Here is an 18,352-nt window from a genome sequence, read left to right on the forward strand (position 1 = left end):
AGTCTCTAAACTACAGTAAATATAAACCACACCAGTGAGGATCCAGTCTCTAAACTACAGTAAATATAAACCACACCAGTGAGGATCCAGTCACTAAACTGCAGTAAATATAAACCACACCAGTGAGGATCCAGTCTCTAAACTACAGTAAATATAAACCACACCAGTGAGGATCCAGTCACTAAACTGCAGTAAATATAAACCACACCAGTGAAGATCCAGTCTCTAAACTACAGTAAATATAAACCACACCAGTGAGGATCCAGTCTCTAAACTACAGTAAATATAAACCACACCAGTGAGGATCCAGTCACTAAACTGCAGTAAATATAAACCACACCAGTGAAGATCCAGTCTCTAAACTACAGTAAATATAAACCACACCAGTGAGGATCCAGTCACTAAACTGCAGTAAATATAAACCACACCAGTGAAGATCCAGTCTCTAAACTACAGTAAATATAAACCACACCAGTGAGGATCCAGTCACTAAACTGCAGTAAATATAAACCACACCAGTGAAGATCCAGTCTCTAAACTACAGTAAATATAAACCACACCAGTGAGGATCCAGTCTCTAAACTACAGTAAATATAAACAACACCAGTGAGGATCCAGTCTCTAAACTACAGTAAATATAAACCACACCAGTGAGGATCCAGTCTCTAAACTACAGTAAATATAAACCACACCAGTGAGGATCCAGTCTCTAAACTACAGTAAATATAAACCACACCAGTGAGGATCCAGTCTCTAAACTACAGTAAATATAAACCACACCAGTGAGGATCCAGTCTCTAAACTACAGTAAATATAAACCCCACCAGTGAGGATCCAGTCTCTAAACTACAGTAAATATAAACCACACCAGTGAGGATCCAGTCACTAAACTACAGTAAATATAAACCACACCAGTGAGGATCCAGTCACTAAACTACAGTAAATATAAACCACACCAGTGAGGATCCAGTCACTAAACTACAGTAAATATAAACCACACCAGTGAGGATCCAGTCTCTAAACTACAGTAAATATAAACAACACCAGTGAGGATCCAGTCACTAAACTACAGTAAATATAAACCACACCAGTGAGGATCCAGTCACTAAACTACAGCAAATATAAACCACACCAGTGAGGATCCAGTCTCTAAACTACAGTAAATATAAACCACACCACTGAGGATCCAGTCACTAAACTACAGTAAATATAAACCACACTAGTGAGGATCCAGTCTCTAAACTACAGTAAATATAAACCACACCAGTGAGGATCCAGTCTCTAAACTACAGTAAATATAAACCACACTAGTGAGGATCCAGTCTCTAAACTACAGTAAATATAAACCACACCACTGAGGATCCAGTCACTAAACTACAGTAAATATAAACCACACCACTGAGGATCCAGTCACTAAACTACAGTAAATATAAACCACACTAGTGAGGATCCAGTCTCTAAAATACAGTAAATATAAACCACACCAGTGAGGATCCAGTCTCTAAACTACAGTAAATATAAACCACACCACTGAGGATCCAGTCACTAAACTACAGTAAATATAAACCACACTAGTGAGGATCCAGTCTCTAAACTACAGTAAATATAAACCACACCAGTGACGATCCAGTCTCTAAACTACAGTAAATATGAACCCCACCAGTGAGGATCCAGTCTCTAAACTACAGTAAATATGAACCCCACCAGTGAGGATCCAGTCTCTAAACTACAGTAAATATAAACCACACCAGTGAGGATCCAGTCACTAAACTACAGTAAATATAAACCACACCAGTGACGATCCAGTCACTAAACTACAGTAAATATAAACCCCACCAGTGAGGATCCAGTCACTAAACTACAGTAAATATAAACCACACTAGTGAGGATCCAGTCTCTAAACTACAGTAAATATAAACCACACCAGTGAGGATCCAGTCTCTAAACTACAGTAAATATAAACCACACCAGTGAGGATCCAGTCACTAAACTACAGTAAATATAAACCACACCAGTGAGGATCCAGTCTCTAAACTACAGTAAATATAAACCACACTAGTGAGGATCCAGTCTCTAAACTACAGTAAATATGAATCCCACCAGTGAGGATCCAGTCTCTAAACTACAGTAAATATAAACCCCACTAGTGAGGATCCAGTCTCTAAACTGCAGTAAATATGAACCCCACCAGTGAGGATCCAGTCTCTAAACTACAGTAAATATAAACCACACTAGTGAGGATCCAGTCTCTAAACTACAGTAAATATGAACCACACCAGTGAGGATCCAGTCACTAAACTACAGTAAATATAAACCACACCACTGAGGATCCAGTCACTAAACTACAGTAAATATAAACCACACCAGTGAGGATCCAGTCACTAAACTACAATAAATATAAACCACACCAGTGAGGATCCAGTCTCTAAACTACAGTAAATATAAACCACACTAGTGAGGATCCAGTCACTAAAATACAGTAAATATAAACCACACCAGTGACGATCCAGTCTCTAAACTACAGTAAATATAAACCACACCACTGAGGATCCAGTCACTAAACTACAGTAAATATAAACCACACCAGTGAGGATCCAGTCACTAAACTACAGTAAATATAAACCACACCAGTGAGGATCCAGTCTCTAAACTACAGTAAATATAAACCACACTAGTGAGGATCCAGTCACTAAAATACAGTAAATATAAACCACACCAGTGACGATCCAGTCTCTAAACTACAGTAAATATGAACCCCACCAGTGAGGATCCAGTCTCTAAACTACAGTAAATATAAACCACACCAGTGAGGATCCAGTCACTAAAATACAGTAAATATAAACCACACCAGTGAGGATCCAGTCTCTAAACTACAGTAAATATTAACCACACCAGTGAGGATCCAGTCACTAAACCACAGTAAATATAAACCACACCAGTGAGGATCCAGTCACTAAACTACAGTAAATATAAACCACACCAGTGAGGATCCAGTCACTAAACTACAGTAAATATAAACCACACCAGTGAGGATCCAGTCACTAAACTACAGTAAATATAAACCACACCAGTGAGGATCCAGTCACTAAACTACAGTAAATATAAACCACACCAGTGAGGATCCAGTCACTAAACTACAGTAAATATAAACCACACCAGTGAGGATCCAGTCACTAAACTACAGTAAATATAAACCACACCAGTGAGGATCCAGTCACTAAACTACAGTAAATATAAACCACACCAGTGAGGATCCCGTCACTAAACTACAGTAAATATAAACCACACCAGTGAGGATCCAGTCTCTAAACTACAGTAAATATAAACCACACCAGTGGGGATCCAGTCTCTAAACTACAGTAAATATAAACCACACCAGTGAGGATCCAGTCACTAAACTACAGTAAATATAAACCACACCAGTGAGGATCCAGTCTTTAAACTACAGTAAATATAAACCACACCAGTGAGGATCCAGTCACTAAACTACAGTAAATATAAACCACACCAGTGAGGATCCAGTCACTAAACTACAGTAAATATAAACCACACCAGTGAGGATCCAGTCTCTAAAATACAGTAAATATAAACCACACCAGTGAGGATCCAGTCACTAAACTACAGTAAATATAAACCACACCAGTGAGGATCCCGTCACTAAACTACAGTAAATATAAACCACACCAGTGAGGATCCAGTCACTAAACTACAGTAAATATAAACCACACCAGTGAGGATCCAGTCTCTAAACTACAGTAAATATAAACCACACCAGTGAGGATCCAGTCTCTAAAATACAGTAAATATAAACCACACCAGTGAGGATCCAGTCACTAAACTACAGTAAATATAAACCACACCAGTGAGGATCCCGTCACTAAACTACAGTAAATATAAACCACACCAGTGAGGATCCAGTCTCTAAACTACAGTAAATATAAACCACACCCGTGAGGATCCAGTCACTAAACTACAGTAAATATAAACCACACCAGTGAGGATCCAGTCTTTAAACTACAGTAAATATAAACCCCACCAGTGAGGATCCAGTCACTAAAATACAGTAAATATAAACCACACCAGTGAGGATCCAGTCTCTAAACTACAGTAAATATAAACCACACCAGTGAGGATCCAGTCTTTAAACTACAGTAAATATAAACCCCACCAGTGAGGATCCAGTCACTAAAATACAGTAAATATAAACCACACCAGTGAGGATCCAGTCTCTAAACTACAGTAAATATAAACCACACCAGTGAGGATCCAGTCACTAAACTGCAGTAAATATAAACCACACCAGTGAGGATCCAGTCTCTAAACTACAGTAAATATAAACCACACCAGTGAGGATCCAGTCACTAAACTACAGTAAATATAAACCACACCAGTGAGGATCCAGTCTCTAAACTACAGTAAATATAAACCACACCAGTGAGGATCCAGTCACTAAACTGCAGTAAATATAAACCACACCAGTGAGGATCCAGTCACTAAACCACAGTAAATATAAACCACACCAGTGAGGATCCAGTCACTAAACTACAGTAAATATAAACCACACCAGTGAGGATCCAGTCTTTAAACTACAGTAAATATAAACCACACCAGTGAGGATCCAGTCACTAAACTACAGTAAATATAAACCACACCAGTGAGGATCCAGTCACTAAACTACAGTAAATATAAACCACACCAGTGAGGATCCAGTCTCTAAAATACAGTAAATATAAACCACACCAGTGAGGATCCAGTCACTAAACTACAGTAAATATAAACCACACCAGTGAGGATCCAGTCTCTAAAATACAGTAAATATAAACCACACCAGTGAGGATCCAGTCACTAAACTACAGTAAATATAAACAACACCAGTGAGGATCCAGTCACTAAACCACAGTAAATATAAACCACACCCGTGAGGATCCAGTCTCTAAACTACAGTAAATATAAACCACACCAGTGAGGATCCAGTCACTAAACCACAGTAAATATAAACCACACCCGTGAGGATCCAGTCTCTAAACTACAGTAAATATAAACAACACCAGTGAGGATCCAGTTACTAAACTACAGTAAATATAAACCACACCAGTGAGGATCCAGTCTCTAAAATACAGTAAATATAAACCACACCAGTGAGGATCCAGTCACTAAAATACAGTAAATATAAACCACACCAGTGAGGATCCAGTCTCTAAACTACAGTAAATATAAACCACACCAGTGAGGATCCAGTCTCTAAACTACAGTAAATATAAACCACACCAGTGAGGATCCAGTCACTAAACTACAGTAAATATAAACCACACCAGTGAGGATCCAGTCTCTAAACTACAGTAAATATAAACCACACCAGTGAGGATCCAGTCTCTAAACTACAGTAAATATAAACCACACAAGTGAGGATCCAGTCTCTAAACTACAGTAAATATAAACCACACCAGTGAGGATCCAGTCTCTAATCTACAGTAAATATAAACCACACCAGTGAGGATCCAGTCTCTAAACTACAGTAAATATAAACCACACTAGTGAGGATCCAGTCACTAAACTACAGTAAATATAAACCACACCAGTGAGGATCCAGTCACTAAACTACAGTAAATATAAACCACACCAGTGAGGATCCAGTCACTAAACTACAGTAAATATAAACAACACCAGTGAGGATCCAGTTACTAAACTACAGTAAATATAAACCGCACCAGTGAGGATCCAGTCTCTAAAATACAGTAAATATAAACCACACCAGTGAAGATCCAGTTACTAAACTACAGTAAATATAAACCACACCAGTGAAGATCCAGTCACTAAACTACAGTAAATATAAACCACACCAGTGAAGATCCAGTCTCTAAACTACAGTAAATATAAACCACACCAGTGAGGACCCAGTCACTAAACTACAGTAAATATAAACCACACCAGTGAGGATCAAGTCTCTAAACTACAGTAAATATAAACCACACCAGTGAGGATCCAGTCTCTAAAATACAGTAAATATAAACCACACCAGTGAGGATCCAGTCACTAAACTACAGTAAATATAAACCACACCAGTGAGGATCCAGTCTCTAAACTACAGTAAATATAAACCCCACCAGTGAGGATCCAGTCACTAAACGACAGTAAATATAAACCACACCAGTGAGGATCCAGTCTCTAAACGACAGTAAATATAAACCACACCAGTGAGGATCCAGTCTCTAAACGACAGTAAATATAAACCACACCAGTGAGGATCCAGTCACTAAACTACAGTAAATATAAACCACACCAGTGAGGATCCAGTAACTAAACTACAGTAAATATAAACCACACCAGTGAGGATCCAGTCTCTAAAATACAGTAAATATAAACCACACCAGTGAGGATCCGGTCACTAAACTACAGTAAATATAAACCACACCAGTGAGGATCCAGTCTCTAAAATACAGTAAATATAAACCACACCAGTGAGGATCCAGTCTCTAAAATACAGTAAATATAAACCACACCAGTGAGGATCCAGTCTCTAAACTACAGTAAATATAAACCCCACCAGTGAGGATCCAGTCACTAAACTACAGTAAATATAAACCACACCAGTGAGGATCCAGTCACTAAAATACAGTAAATATAAACCACACCAGTGAGGATCCAGTCACTAAAATACAGTAAATATAAACCCCACCAGTGAGGATCCAGTCTCTAAACTACAGTAAATATAAACCCCACCAGTGAGGATCCAGTCATTAAAATACAGTAAATATAAACCACACCAGTGAGGATCCAGTCTCTAAACTACAGTAAATATAAACCACACCAGTGAGGATCCAGTCTCTAAACTACAGTAAATATAAACAACACCAGTGAGGATCCAGTCTCTAAACTACAGTAAATATAAACCACACCAGTGAGGATCCAGTCTCTAAACTACAGTAAATATAAACCCCACCAGTGAGGATGCAGTCACTAAAATACAGTAAATATAAACCACACCAGTGAGGATCCAGTCTCTAAACTACAGTAAATATAAACCCCACCAGTGAGGATCCAGTCACTAAAATACAGTAAATATAAACCACACCAGTGAGGATCCAGTCACTAAACTACAGTAAATATAAACCACACCAGTGAAGATCCAGTCTCTGAACTACAGTAAATATAAACCACACCAGTGAGGATCCAGTCTCTGAACTACAGTAAATATAAACCACACCAGTGAGGATCCAGTCACTAAACTACAGTAAATATAAACCACACCAGTGAGGATCCAGTCTCTGAACTACAGTAAATATAAACCACACCAGTGAGGATCCAGTCACTAAACTACAGTAAATATAAACCACACCAGTGAGGATCCAGTCACTAAAATACAGTAAATATAAACCACACCAGTGAGGATCCAGTCACTAAACTACAGTAAATATAAACCACTCCAGTGAAGATCCAGTCTCTGAACTACAGTAAATATAAACCACACCAGTGAGGATCCAGTCTCTGAACTACAGTAAATATAAACCACACCAGTGAGGATCCAGTCACTAAACTACAGTAAATATAAACCACACCAGTGAGGATCCAGTCTCTGAACTACAGTAAATATAAACCACACCAGTGAGGATCCAGTCACTAAACTACAGTAAATATAAACCACACCAGTGAGGATCCACTCTCTAAACCTCAGTAAATATAAACCACACCAGTGAGGATCCAGTCACTAAACTACAGTAAATATAAACCACACCAGTGAGGATCCAGTCTCTGAACTACAGTAAATATAAACCACACTAGTGAGGATCCAGGCACTAAACTACAGTAAATATGAACCCCACCAGTGAGGATCCAGTCTCTGAACTACAGTAAATATAAACCACACCAGTGAGGATCCAGTCTCTAAACTACAGTAAATATAAACCCCACCAGTGAGGATCCAGTCTCTGAACTACAGTAAATATAAACCACACCGGTGAGGATCCAGTCACTAAACTACAGTAAATATAAACCACACTAGTGAGGATCCAGTCACTAAACTACAGTAAATATAAACCACACCAGTGAGGATCCAGTCACTAAACTACAGTAAATATAAACCACACCAGTGAGGATCCAGTCTCTAAACTACAGTAAATATAAACCACACTAGTGAGGATCCAGTCTCTAAACTACAGTAAATATAAACCACACCAGTGAGGATCCAGTCTCTAAACTACAGTAAATATAAACAACACCAGTGAGGATCCAGTCTCTAAACTGCAGTAAATATAAACCACACCAGTGAGGATCCAGTCTCTAAACTACAGTAAATATAAACCACACCAGTGAGGATCCAGTCTCTAAACTACAGTAAATATAAACCACACCAGTGAGGATCCAGTCACTAAACTACAGTAAATATAAACCACACCAGTGAGGATCCAGTCTCTAAAATACAGTAAATATAAACCACACCAGTGAGGATCCAGTCTCTAAAATACAGTAAATATAAACCACACCAGTGAGGATCCAGTCACTAAAATACAGTAAATATAAACCACACCAGTGAGGATCCAGTCTCTAAACTACAGTAAATATAAACCACACTAGTGAGGATCCAGTCTCTAAACGACAGTAAATATAAACCACACCAGTGAGGATCCAGTCTCTAAAATACAGTAAATATAAACCACACCAGTGAGGATCCAGTCACTAAAATACAGTAAATATAAACCACACCAGTGAGGATCCAGTCTCTAAACTACAGTAAATATAAACCACACCAGTGAGGATCCAGTCACTAAACTGCAGTAAATATAAACCACACCAGTGAGGATCCAGTCTCTAAACTACAGTAAATATAAACCACACCAGTGAGGATCCAGTCACTAAACTACAGTAAATATAAACCACACCAGTGAGGATCCAGTCTCTAAACTACAGTAAATATAAACCACACCAGTGAGGATCCAGTCACTAAACTGCAGTAAATATAAACCACACCAGTGAGGATCCAGTCACTAAACCACAGTAAATATAAACCACACCAGTGAGGATCCAGTCACTAAACTACAGTAAATATAAACCACACCAGTGAGGATCCAGTCTTTAAACTACAGTAAATATAAACCACACCAGTGAGGATCCAGTCACTAAACTACAGTAAATATAAACCACACCAGTGAGGATCCAGTCACTAAACTACAGTAAATATAAACCACACCAGTGAGGATCCAGTCTCTAAAATACAGTAAATATAAACCACACCAGTGAGGATCCAGTCACTAAACTACAGTAAATATAAACCACACCAGTGAGGATCCAGTCTCTAAAATACAGTAAATATAAACCACACCAGTGAGGATCCAGTCACTAAACTACAGTAAATATAAACAACACCAGTGAGGATCCAGTCACTAAACCACAGTAAATATAAACCACACCCGTGAGGATCCAGTCTCTAAACTACAGTAAATATAAACCACACCAGTGAGGATCCAGTCACTAAACCACAGTAAATATAAACCACACCCGTGAGGATCCAGTCTCTAAACTACAGTAAATATAAACAACACCAGTGAGGATCCAGTTACTAAACTACAGTAAATATAAACCACACCAGTGAGGATCCAGTCTCTAAAATACAGTAAATATAAACCACACCAGTGAGGATCCAGTCACTAAAATACAGTAAATATAAACCACACCAGTGAGGATCCAGTCTCTAAACTACAGTAAATATAAACCACACCAGTGAGGATCCAGTCTCTAAACTACAGTAAATATAAACCACACCAGTGAGGATCCAGTCACTAAACTACAGTAAATATAAACCACACCAGTGAGGATCCAGTCTCTAAACTACAGTAAATATAAACCACACCAGTGAGGATCCAGTCTCTAAACTACAGTAAATATAAACCACACAAGTGAGGATCCAGTCTCTAAACTACAGTAAATATAAACCACACCAGTGAGGATCCAGTCTCTAAACTACAGTAAATATAAACCACACCAGTGAGGATCCAGTCTCTAAACTACAGTAAATATAAACCACACTAGTGAGGATCCAGTCACTAAACTACAGTAAATATAAACCACACCAGTGAGGATCCAGTCACTAAACTACAGTAAATATAAACCACACCAGTGAGGATCCAGTCACTAAACTACAGTAAATATAAACAACACCAGTGAGGATCCAGTTACTAAACTACAGTAAATATAAACCCCACCAGTGAGGATCCAGTCTCTAAAATACAGTAAATATAAACCACACCAGTGAAGATCCAGTTACTAAACTACAGTAAATATAAACCACACCAGTGAAGATCCAGTCACTAAACTACAGTAAATATAAACCACACCAGTGAAGATCCAGTCTCTAAACTACAGTAAATATAAACCACACCAGTGAGGACCCAGTCACTAAACTACAGTAAATATAAACCACACCAGTGAGGATCCAGTCTCTAAACTACAGTAAATATAAACCACACCAGTGAGGATCCAGTCTCTAAAATACAGTAAATATAAACCACACCAGTGAGGATCCAGTCACTAAACTACAGTAAATATAAACCACACCAGTGAGGATCCAGTCTCTAAACTACAGTAAATATAAACCCCACCAGTGAGGATCCAGTCACTAAACGACAGTAAATATAAACCACACCAGTGAGGATCCAGTCTCTAAACGACAGTAAATATAAACCACACCAGTGAGGATCCAGTCTCTAAACGACAGTAAATATAAACCACACCAGTGAGGATCCAGTCACTAAACTACAGTAAATATAAACCACACCAGTGAGGATCCAGTAACTAAACTACAGTAAATATAAACCACACCAGTGAGGATCCAGTCTCTAAAATACAGTAAATATAAACCACACCAGTGAGGATCCGGTCACTAAACTACAGTAAATATAAACCACACCAGTGAGGATCCAGTCTCTAAAATACAGTAAATATAAACCACACCAGTGAGGATCCAGTCTCTAAAATACAGTAAATATAAACCACACCAGTGAGGATCCAGTCTCTAAACTACAGTAAATATAAACCCCACCAGTGAGGATCCAGTCACTAAACTACAGTAAATATAAACCACACCAGTGAGGATCCAGTCACTAAAATACAGTAAATATAAACCACACCAGTGAGGATCCAGTCACTAAAATACAGTAAATATAAACCCCACCAGTGAGGATCCAGTCTCTAAACTACAGTAAATATAAACCCCACCAGTGAGGATCCAGTCATTAAAATACAGTAAATATAAACCACACCAGTGAGGATCCAGTCTCTAAACTACAGTAAATATAAACCACACCAGTGAGGATCCAGTCTCTAAACTACAGTAAATATAAACAACACCAGTGAGGATCCAGTCTCTAAACTACAGTAAATATAAACCACACCAGTGAGGATCCAGTCTCTAAACTACAGTAAATATAAACCCCACCAGTGAGGATGCAGTCACTAAAATACAGTAAATATAAACCACACCAGTGAGGATCCAGTCTCTAAACTACAGTAAATATAAACCCCACCAGTGAGGATCCAGTCACTAAAATACAGTAAATATAAACCACACCAGTGAGGATCCAGTCACTAAACTACAGTAAATATAAACCACACCAGTGAAGATCCAGTCTCTGAACTACAGTAAATATAAACCACACCAGTGAGGATCCAGTCTCTGAACTACAGTAAATATAAACCACACCAGTGAGGATCCAGTCACTAAACTACAGTAAATATAAACCACACCAGTGAGGATCCAGTCTCTGAACTACAGTAAATATAAACCACACCAGTGAGGATCCAGTCACTAAACTACAGTAAATATAAACCACACCAGTGAGGATCCAGTCACTAAAATACAGTAAATATAAACCACACCAGTGAGGATCCAGTCACTAAACTACAGTAAATATAAACCACTCCAGTGAAGATCCAGTCTCTGAACTACAGTAAATATAAACCACACCAGTGAGGATCCAGTCTCTGAACTACAGTAAATATAAACCACACCAGTGAGGATCCAGTCACTAAACTACAGTAAATATAAACCACACCAGTGAGGATCCAGTCTCTGAACTACAGTAAATATAAACCACACCAGTGAGGATCCAGTCACTAAACTACAGTAAATATAAACCACACCAGTGAGGATCCACTCTCTAAACCTCAGTAAATATAAACCACACCAGTGAGGATCCAGTCACTAAACTACAGTAAATATAAACCACACCAGTGAGGATCCAGTCTCTGAACTACAGTAAATATAAACCACACTAGTGAGGATCCAGGCACTAAACTACAGTAAATATGAACCCCACCAGTGAGGATCCAGTCTCTGAACTACAGTAAATATAAACCACACCAGTGAGGATCCAGTCTCTAAACTACAGTAAATATAAACCCCACCAGTGAGGATCCAGTCTCTGAACTACAGTAAATATAAACCACACCGGTGAGGATCCAGTCACTAAACTACAGTAAATATAAACCACACTAGTGAGGATCCAGTCACTAAACTACAGTAAATATAAACCACACCAGTGAGGATCCAGTCACTAAACTACAGTAAATATAAACCACACCAGTGAGGATCCAGTCTCTAAACTACAGTAAATATAAACCACACTAGTGAGGATCCAGTCTCTAAACTACAGTAAATATAAACCACACCAGTGAGGATCCAGTCTCTAAACTACAGTAAATATAAACAACACCAGTGAGGATCCAGTCTCTAAACTGCAGTAAATATAAACCACACCAGTGAGGATCCAGTCTCTAAACTACAGTAAATATAAACCACACCAGTGAGGATCCAGTCTCTAAACTACAGTAAATATAAACCACACCAGTGAGGATCCAGTCACTAAACTACAGTAAATATAAACCACACCAGTGAGGATCCAGTCTCTAAAATACAGTAAATATAAACCACACCAGTGAGGATCCAGTCTCTAAAATACAGTAAATATAAACCACACCAGTGAGGATCCAGTCACTAAAATACAGTAAATATAAACCACACCAGTGAGGATCCAGTCTCTAAACTACAGTAAATATAAACCACACTAGTGAGGATCCAGTCTCTAAACGACAGTAAATATAAACCACACCAGTGAGGATCCAGTCTCTAAAATACAGTAAATATAAACCACACCAGTGAGGATCCAGTCTCTAAACTACAGTAAATATAAACCACACCAGTGAGGATCCAGTCTCTAAACTGCAGTAAATATAAACCACACCAGTGAGGATCCAGTCACTAAACTACAGTAAATATAAACCACACCAGTGAGGATCCAGTCTCTAAACTGCAGTAAATATAAACCACACCAGTGAGGATCCAGTCACTAAACTACAGTAAATATAAACCACACCAGTGAGGATCTAGTCACTAAACTGCAGTAAATATAAACCACACTAGTGAGGATCCAGTCTCTAAACTGCAGTAAATATAAACCACACCAGTGAGGATCCAGTCACTAAACTACAGTAAATATAAACCACACCAGTGAGGATCCAGTCACTAAACTACAGTAAATATAAACCACACCAGTGAGGATCCAGTCTCTAAAATACAGTAAATATAAACCACACCAGTGAGGATCCAGTCACTAAACTACAGTAAATATAAACCACACCAGTGAGGATCCAGTCACTAAAATACAGTAAATATAAACCACACCAGTGAGGATCCAGTCTCTAAACTACAGTAAATATAAACCACACCAGTGAGGATCCAGTCTCTAAACTACAGTAAATATAAACCACACCAGTGAGGATCCAGTCACTAAACTACAGTAAATATAAACCACACCAGTGAGGATCCAGTCTCTAAACTACAGTAAATATAAACCACACCAGTGAGGATCCAGTCTCTAAAATACAGTAAATATAAACCACACCAGTGAGGATCCAGTCTCTAAAATACAGTAAATATAAACCACACCAGTGAGGATCCAGTCTCTAAAATACAGTAAATATAAACCACACCAGTGAGGATCCAGTCACTAAACTACAGTAAATATAAACCACACCAGTGGGGATCCAGTCTCTAAACTACAGTAAATATAAACCACATCAGTCAGGATCCAGTCACTAAACTACAGTAAATATAAACCACACCAGTGAGGATCCAGTCTCTAAAATACAGTAAATATAAACCACACCAGTGAGGATCCAGTCTCTAAACTACAGTAAATATAAACCACACCAGTGAGGATCCAGTCACTAAACTACAGTAAATATAAACCACACCAGTGAGGATCCAGTCTCTGAACTACAGTAAATATAAACCACACTAGTGAAGATCCAGTCTCTGAACTACAGTAAATATAAACCACACCAGTGAGGATCCAGTCACTAAACTACAGTAAATATAAACCACACCAGTGAAGATCCAGTCTCTGAACTACAGTAAATATAAACCACACCAGTGAGGATCCAGTCTCTGAACTACAGTAAATATAAACCACACCAGTGAGGATCCAGTCACTAAACTACAGTAAATATAAACCACACCAGTGAGGATCCAGTCTCTGAACTACAGTAAATATAAACCACACCAGTGAGGATCCAGTCTCTAAACTACAGTAAATATAAACCACACCAGTGAGGATCCAGTCTCTAAACTACAGTAAATATAAACCACACCAGTGAGGATCCAGTCTCTAAACTACAGTAAATATAAACCACACCAGTGAGGATCCAGTCACTAAACTACAGTAAATATAAACCACACCAGTGAGGATCCAGTCACTAAACTACAGTAAATATAAACCACACCAGTGAGGATCCAGTCACTAAACTACAGTAAATATAAACCACACCAGTGAGGATCCAGTCACTAAACTACAGTAAATATAAACCACACCAGTGAGGATCCAGTCTCTGAACTACAGTAAATATAAACCACACCGGTGAGGATCCAGTCTCTAAACTACAGTAAATATAAACCACACCAGTGAGGATCCAGTCTCTAAACTACAGTAAATATAAACCACACTAGTGAGGATCCAGTCACTAAACTACAGTAAATATAAACCACACCAGTGAGGATCCAGTCACTAAACTACAGTAAATATAAACCACACCAGTGAGGATCCAGTCACTAAACTACAGTAAATATAAACCACACCAGTGAGGATCCAGTCACTAAACTACAGTAAATATAAACCACACCAGTGAGGATCCAGTCACTAAACTACAGTAAATATAAACCACACCAGTGAGGATCCAGTCTCTGAACTACAGTAAATATAAACCACACCGGTGAGGATCCAGTCTCTAAACTACAGTAAATATAAACCACACCAGTGAGGATCCAGTCTCTAAACTACAGTAAATATAAACCACACTAGTGAGGATCCAGTCACTAAACTACAGTAAATATAAACCACACCAGTGAGGATCCAGTCACTAAACTACAGTAAATATAAACCACACCAGTGAGGATCCAGTCTCTAAACTACAGTAAATATAAACCACACTAGTGAGGATCCAGTCTCTAAACTACAGTAAATATAAACCACACCAGTGAGGATCCAGTCTCTAAACTACAGTAAATATAAACCACACCAGTGAGGATCCAGTCTCTAAACTACAGTAAATATAAACCACACCAGTGAGGATCCAGTCTCTAAACTACAGTAAATATAAACAACACCAGTGAGGATCCAGTCTCTAAACTACAGTAAATATAAACCACACCAGTGAGGATCCAGTCTCTAAACTACAGTAAATATAAACAACACCAGTGAGGATCCAGTCTCTAAACTACAGTAAATATAAACCACACCAGTGAGGATCCAGTCACTAAACTACAGTAAATATAAACCACACCAGTGAGGATCCAGTCACTAAACTACAGTAAATATAAACCACACCAGTGAGGATCCAGTCACTAAACTACAGTAAATATAAACCACACCAGTGAGGATCCAGTCTCTAAAATACAGAAAATATAAACCACACCAGTGAGGATCCAGTCTCTAAAATACAGTAAATATAAACCACACCAGTGAGGATCCAGTCACTAAACTGCAGTAAATATAAACCACACCAGTGAGGATCCAGTCTCTAAACTACAGTAAATATAAACCACACCAGTGAGGATCCAGTCACTAAACTGCAGTAAATATAAACCACACCAGTGAGGATCCAGTCTCTAAACTACAGTAAATATAAACCACACCAGTGAGGATCCAGTCTCTAAACTACAGTAAATATAAACCACACCAGTGAGGATCCAGTCTCTAAACTACAGTAAATATAAACCACACCAGTGAGGATCCAGTCTCTAAACTACAGTAAATATAAACCACACCAGTGAGGATCCATTCACTAAAATACAGTAAATATAAACCACACCAGTGAGGATCCAGTCTCTAAACTACAGTAAATATAAACCACACCAGTGAGGATCCATTCACTAAACTGCAGTAAATATAAACCACACCAGTGAGGATCCAGTCTCTAAACTACAGTAAATATAAACCACACCAGTGAGGATCCAGTCTCTAAACTACAGTAAATATAAACCACACCAGTTAGGATCCAGTCTCTAAACTACAGTAAATATAAACCACACCAGTGAGGATCCAGTCTCTAAACTACAGTAAATATAAACCACACCAGTGAGGATCCATTCACTAAAATACAGTAAATATAAACCACACCAGTGAGGATCCAGTCTCTAAACTACAGTAAATATAAACCACACCAGTGAGGATCCATTCACTAAAATACAGTAAATATAAACCACACCAGTGAGGATCCAGTCACTAAACTGCAGTAAATATAAACCACACCAGTGAGGATCCATTCACTAAACTACAGTAAATATAAACCACACCAGTGAGGATCCATTCACTAAAATACAGTAAATATAAACCACACCAGTGAGGATCCAGTCACTAAACTACAGTAAATATAAACCACACCAGTGAGGATCCAGTCACTAAACTACAGTAAATATAAACCACACCAGTGAGGATCCAGTCTCTAAACTACAGTAAATATAAACCACACCAGTGAGGATCCAGTCACTAAACTACAGTAAATATAAACCACACCAGTGAGGATCCAGTCACTAAACTGCAGTAAATATAAACCACACCAGTGAGGATCCAGTCACTAAACTGCAGTAAATATAAACCACACCAGTGAGGATCCAGTCTCTAAACTACAGTAAATATAAACCACACCAGTGAGGATCCAGTCACTAAACTACAGTAAATATAAACCACACCAGTGAGGATCCAGTCTCTAAAATACAGTAAATATAAACCACACCAGTGAGGATCCAGTCTCTAAAATACAGTAAATATAAACCACACCAGTGAGGATCCAGTCACTAAAATACAGTAAATATAAACCACACCAGTGAGGATCCAGTCTCTAAACTACAGTAAATATAAACCACACTAGTGAGGATCCAGTCTCTAAACGACAGTAAATATAAACCACACCAGTGAGGATCCAGTCTCTAAAATACAGTAAATATAAACCACACCAGTGAGGATCCAGTCTCTAAACTACAGTAAATATAAACCACACCAGTGAGGATCCAGTCTCTAAACTGCAGTAAATATAAACCACACCAGTGAGGATCCAGTCACTAAACTACAGTAAATATAAACCACACCAGTGAGGATCCAGTCTCTAAACTGCAGTAAATATAAACCACACCAGTGAGGATCCAGTCACTAAACTACAGTAAATATAAACCACACCAGTGAGGATCTAGTCACTAAACTGCAGTAAATATAAACCACACTAGTGAGGATCCAGTCTCTAAACTGCAGTAAATATAAACCACACCAGTGAGGATCCAGTCACTAAACTACAGTAAATATAAACCACACCAGTGAGGATCCAGTCACTAAACTACAGTAAATATAAACCACACCAGTGAGGATCCAGTCTCTAAAATACAGTAAATATAAACCACACCAGTGAGGATCCAGTCACTAAACTACAGTAAATATAAACCACACCAGTGAGGATCCAGTCACTAAAATACAGTAAATATAAACCACACCAGTGAGGATCCAGTCTCTAAACTACAGTAAATATAAACCACACCAGTGAGGATCCAGTCTCTAAACTACAGTAAATATAAACCACACCAGTGAGGATCCAGTCACTAAACTACAGTAAATATAAACCACACCAGTGAGGATCCAGTCTCTAAACTACAGTAAATATAAACCACACCAGTGAGGATCCAGTCTCTAAAATACAGTAAATATAAACCACACCAGTGAGGATCCAGTCTCTAAAATACAGTAAATATAAACCACACCAGTGAGGATCCAGTCTCTAAAATACAGTAAATATAAACCACACCAGTGAGGATCCAGTC

This window comes from Somniosus microcephalus, unplaced genomic scaffold, assembly GCF_052327205.1.
Source record: "Somniosus microcephalus isolate GS21.2 unplaced genomic scaffold, FLI_Smic_1.0 unresolved_chr1, whole genome shotgun sequence".
NCBI classification, from domain to species: domain Eukaryota; kingdom Metazoa; phylum Chordata; class Chondrichthyes; order Squaliformes; family Somniosidae; genus Somniosus; species Somniosus microcephalus.